Below are 6168 nucleotides of genomic sequence, written 5' to 3'. Positions count from 1 at the left end.
TTTTAGGATGAATACATGGGTGGATGAAAGTGTTACCCCTGGAGTTCTGGATACTATTCCAACACCAACCCAGTCACAAGGGAAAATATTGATATTTGATATTTTTAAAAGCTACAAATTCTGGCTTTTGCTATTATTTATTAGCTTTTCTGTTATCCATCTACATCCTTAACATTTGTTAGCATACTCTCCGGCAGCATTCAGGGGCATCTGTTTATTCTTCACTAGCAAACTAGCAAAACAAGTCCACAGGTTAAACAGGTGATGGTGGAATAAATTAAGCTGACTTAATGTTAAGCTCCTGGTGCTCCAGATATTTGCCATTTGCTAGAACATTAAGTGAGGTCAACGGAAATCTTTATAGAGTCAGAGTTTTCTTATTTTAGCATGTCATATTGCTGTATCAGTTCATATTATCATATGTGTCAAGTGCACTGGTTTCATAAAACATCCGTGGTGGATGGGATGAGCAGAACTTATCACTTTTCTATATTTTTAAAATGACTGATCAGTCTGGATTTTTCATGAGGCTTTAATTTCACTTTTTTCCTGCCTAGCACTGTTATTATCTCAAGAAAATGCTATCTGCCACTTTATCTGAAAATAAAGCTGCAGTTCCAGCAAAACCAAAAGCACCACAGTCAAAATTCTGCATCTAATGATTTGACTCAAATTTTGCAAAAGAAACACAAGGATGTTACACCAGATAATGGCTGGAAAAACTAGTAGTTTGAAAATGTGTAATTATAATCCTCTGTATTCCTCTGAAAAACTGATGATGTGTAAAATTTTTAGCCACTACTGTGTGTGTCTGTGTCTCAGTGTGCATTCAAACTTGTGCTATTTTCAGATATGTGCCATGTTTGGTCATACATAGTGTTAATAGATTCAGCTTAGTTAGACCGCCATGGAAAATTGTTACTGAAAAGTATCAGGGTACCCATCCAGACACAAAGCTGTCAGATGAATGGAAAGCAATGCATGTCTGACTGGGGCTTTAGTTCTACTTTGGGTCCAGTCTTTTTTTAACCTGTTATCCCTGCAGCATTGGTTAAGTTTATACCCCAAAACTACTCAGCCACTTTGTGCTTCTCCATCCTGTACAGTTTTGAATGTATGCACATTCCTCGAAACACATTATCTAATGAGGCTGGAGAGACTTCGATGTCTTTGGCTACATAAAGAATATATGTATCCTGCAGTTTCTAGGAACTGAAAATTGCACATGACCCACACTGTTTAACAGGATAACACAGTAAAGCCACGCTTGCACCAGACAGAAACTTTAGCTTCAACCAACTCATGAAACTACCTTTAGCTTAATTTGCCATTTCCTGCTAAAGTCATGGTCACAAGTGCAAATCATAAACACGATTCCTCAAAGATGACTAGCTAATAATAAAAAGAATAATACATCTAAGTTGCAGCAATAAATCTATAAATCTGGTAGACTGTAAAATACAAGCTACATATTAGAATTGTGAAGTTGGACACGACAAGATAAATTTTAAAAGCAATTGTGGACAGAGCTGAAAATTAAAGATATGGGAATGTGGATCTTGAGAGACATTGCAGTGAGTAGGTTATAAACACAGCCCACTCATGCTTAATGGAAAGTCCTTAATTCTGTTTTTCCCCACAGCAGGGACTGACTGAGACGGTCACATCACATCACTTACTATTGCTTGTCTATTTTTTCTTACTGCTGTGACTGTTGGCAAAGTAACATAAGATTCACACACACACACGCACACACACACACACACACACACACACACACACACACACACAACAACCTTGTGTATTGCCTCTGAGGAACCGCTGTCAAAGAGATGAAATCTCAGTATGATCATTTGTCGCCTCAGTGTTCATAGCCTAAAGACAATCTGCATCTTACTGGTGTGTGTATATGTGTGTACATTGAGGCCTCCTAGTTTTGTTCGGTTACGGACAAGTTTTAATCGACCTGCTGCTGATTAGATCATTTGCTTTATAGTTTCTGTGTAAAGTGTCAGTTTTAACTGAGTCTGACAGCTCATTTCTGTGAGATGAATGATCATCACTTTACAGGTGAAATCATGTTGTGTTTGTATAATATATATATCATGTTTATATAAAATGAGTATAAAGTCTAATTTGCAGGTCTTTTAAGTGAGACTGAAGACATTTGCTGTATTTTTGCGGGAATCTGACTTTAATTTGAAAACCGTAACTAGATGTCTTGATTTACTGGACATTAAGCAAACAGAGACGTAACTTGGAAGAAAGGAGCAACATTGTGGCTCAACTATCTCATTTTTAACTGTTACATCAAATTGTCCTGATTCACGGTTTATGTTCTTGTTTCTTGTTTTTATGTTCATGGTTTATGTTCTTGGTTTCTTGTATTTAGGGTCATGTTTAGATCTGTGTTGCTTTTCTGGTTTCTGCTCATTAGTTCATCTGGTTAATTAGCTTATTCACTTTACCTGTGCCTTGTTAGCTCCTTCTATGTATAGAAGTCCATTGGTTTCAGTTCCTGCTTGCTAGTTCATTGCTTTCTGTTGGTTGATAGTTACTGGGGAGGCATGGCTCGGTGGGTAGAGCGGTTGTCCTGTCGGTTCGATCCCGGCCCAGAGAGCTCATGTTGAGTTGTCCCTGAGCAAGACACCGAACCCCAGTTTGCTCCTACTGGGCATCAGTGTGTGTGAATGTGACGTATATGTAAAGCACTTTGGATAAAAGCACTATGTAAGTACAGACCATTTACTGTTAGCTGTTTAGTCCATGTCAAGAGTTTTGCCACCATTGTCTTTTGTTTTGGTAAGTTAGTTTGTTGTTATTAAAGCCTTTAACCTGCATCAGTTTGCCTCCTGCCTCTTCTGCCTGCACTTGGGTCCTCACATCCATGGCACTGTGACAAAAACGTGTTACAAATCCTGGTATTTCCAAAAACGTAGCATTTCAAATATATATCCTTCATCCTCAACTAAAATTCAAAGCATAGATCATGCTGAATATTAGCCTGTGTATACATGAAAAGAAATAATGGCATAACTTCATTTGTGGAGTCTGTGTTCATTTTAAAAAGCTACAAAGTTTAAGGTCATACTGGATTTGGGGGATTCTTTTTGCAATGAGGAAAGAAAAGTCTGCATGTGAAGAATGAAAGTATGTTTGGAGGATTATGACTTCCCATAAGATTTGTGAGAAACAAAGCAAACACTTAAACTTCCCGCTTATTTAGTTTGATACAATTTTAAATTTAAATAAATGGCCTTTTCTCTCTCAAGAAGAAAATGTGAAGGCTGACAAGAGGGCAATAAAAGCACAAAATTGATATTAATTAATGAAAATATTAAAGAAATTTTGTATGTATTTTGTAAAAGTGTATTGTTTCATGGGACTCACTGTGTGACTCCTCTTTTCTAGAAACTGATAAATGGAAATACGTGTAATACATGTTTACGCGTAATGCTTTAAGAGTGCAGCAGCTATATTTGTACACCTTGTGTTCATTATGTTTTCTCCTACATATTTTTACATATGTTACATTTTTATCAATTATCAGTGGTTTAGGAGCTGAATTTGTGGGTAGAATCGGGTATGGGCATTAAATTAAATGTTCAATTTGTTCTGAAGACCTCAGTACAAAGTAAGATTCATAGCCTGGTTCTTACTGCTCTCTGCTGGACACTATAAGGAATTATACAACATGCAATCTCATGGGATACTGCAGTGATTCTCAAACTGGGAAGCTCGCCCCCTGGTGGAGGCTCAGAGTTATGACAGGGAGGGCCCAGCTAAGCTAGATAAAACATACTTTTTGTACCACTAACAAAACAAATTTGTGCAAGTACCAATCGACAAACAATTATGAATCAAAAACAGTTCAACAAACCAAAAAAAGACAAGAAAATATGACAAAGACATATCTTACCCTGGGCTTTACCAGGTGGGTAATGAGGAGAGACCACAGTGTGTCATATGTCTTAAAATATTAACATCGGGCAGTATGAAGGCAAACAAATTACAATACCACTAGGGGAATTTTCATATTGCAGACAAAGAAAAGCCTGTTGATTACTTTAGAAATAAAACTATTCAGCTGTCGTAAATAGAATTGTTTTACTAAAGCAGCATCCGTCTCGTCAAATACTCAGCTCACCTCATATAAAGTAGTTTGCAGAGTTTCACCATCAATAAAGCCTCACACTAAAACAGAGGATTTAATACTTACATCCGCCACTGATATGGTTTTAACTGAAACAGCAACCAATTAACTAACGATATCCGACTATTTCTGTGCCAAACAATACTATTTCACAGCACATTTCTTCATGTTTCATTCTAAATGTTGGGATGCACGTGATCTTGATGGTAGGATGGGGGGCTGGATGAAAAGGGAGGGCCCTGCAGAAAACCACTGGGATAGGAGAGTTATATTACAATCCAGGGTTCTTTAACTCCTGACTTGCGGGCCTCTGGCCTTCAAATTTTAGATGTTACTTCAACACATCTGACTCAAATGAATGGATTATTGGATAGAATCAGGTGTTTTGGTACAGCCAGGCATGTAAAACCTGGGACGTGGGATTTGAGGGTTAGATGCATAAACCTCTGCTCCCTTAAAAACAGATCCACAGATCAGCCAATTTTGTTTCTGAATAAAAACCTACTGTATTTTACACACTGATTCCAAACTAAGTTGACAACAATCCTGCTGAACATTGCAGTTAGTGATTTCTATTGCTTAGCCAGCCCACACTAACTTCTGTCCTATCTTGGCCAGCACATTAGTGATTTCACAGACATGCCATTCTTTTGGTCATGGACCCAGGTAAAAGTAATAATAAACATTTAATGAACAAATAAAATGGGAATAAAGACTAATAACAAGCACCAGGAATAACCTAAGTATTAAAATAAAATTATTGTCCTTTATTCTTCTTAGCTTAATGTTATTAGAGAAAAAGCAGAAGATTAAGGTTTGAAAAAGTAGATAGACATTGAGAAAGAATATAATTAACTGAAGTTAAATTACGAGGTACTCCAACAACATTAGTTGCAAAAGCTCATCATAAATCAACATTGTGTGCCTTGTCAGTGAGTAATAGTCAAAATTGGTACAAATTTGTAACTGGCAGGGTATTTAAACCTCAGTCTGTGAATGTGTGTGTCTGAGTGTGTGAGCTTGCATGTGTTTGTATCCTCATTAACGTTGAGAGGTTAAATGAACACTGCTCATACTAAGCAGTGTTCATTTTTTATTCAAACTAAACATTACAGCATCTTATGACAAGTAAGCAATTAGGACCTCATTATCCACAGAGATGAAAACAATCTGTGAAATTAGCATCTGTGATGGAGAAGCTTTTATAATTAAACTGTCACGTTTCAGCATGAAACATTTCTTTCAGATGGGAGGCACATTTATAGTTACCAGGTATTTTGCCATTGATTTAACTGTGGCCAACTGTTGCTGTATGTTTTTTTTTTTTTTTTTTTTAAGTATAACTAGAATATGCTTTTAATCATATGTAATGGTGAGTATACAGCATACATTGAGGCCTGGCAGTTTGGAGTCTTCAGTGTTTTTGTATTGTGGCATAAATAGGATCAAAAACAGCATGACACTTACAAAGAATGTAATTAATGTAACAATAGAGACATTGTTGTTCTTGGTGATTTAAACTAAACCCATTTAGGACTTATCTATTGGTCATCACAGCTAATCAGCCCATCTAACACATTATCCACCCATTTTTGATACTACTTATTCCATTTCAGGTTCATGGGGAAGCTGGAGTCTATCCCAGAACGTACTAGGCAAGGGACAGGGTAAACCCTGGACAAGTCTCAAGTCTATCGCAGGGTTAACAGAGAGACAACCACTCATTTTTACACTCACTCCTAGGGAGAATTTAGTGACCAATCAACCTAACATATTATCAGCATTAAAATCACCTCCTCATTTATCTTTCTAACCAATGTTGTGGGAAAACTGGGTGCTCTAAATAATGGCACATTATTTTTCCCTGATTATCTTGCAGTTTCCTCACAGTCGTGTGACTTCACACTTTGCACTGAAAAATTAGACTATTTGAGTTCATGTGCCACTCAGTTCCTGGGTGGAACACCCACAGTGAAACCCAATCAGATCGTCCAGAATGCTGCAGGACATCTGGT

Source organism: Melanotaenia boesemani, chromosome 11 (assembly GCF_017639745.1).
Source record: "Melanotaenia boesemani isolate fMelBoe1 chromosome 11, fMelBoe1.pri, whole genome shotgun sequence".
Classification (NCBI taxonomy): Eukaryota; Metazoa; Chordata; class Actinopteri; order Atheriniformes; family Melanotaeniidae; genus Melanotaenia; species Melanotaenia boesemani.
This window is presented reverse-complemented; position numbering follows the sequence as displayed.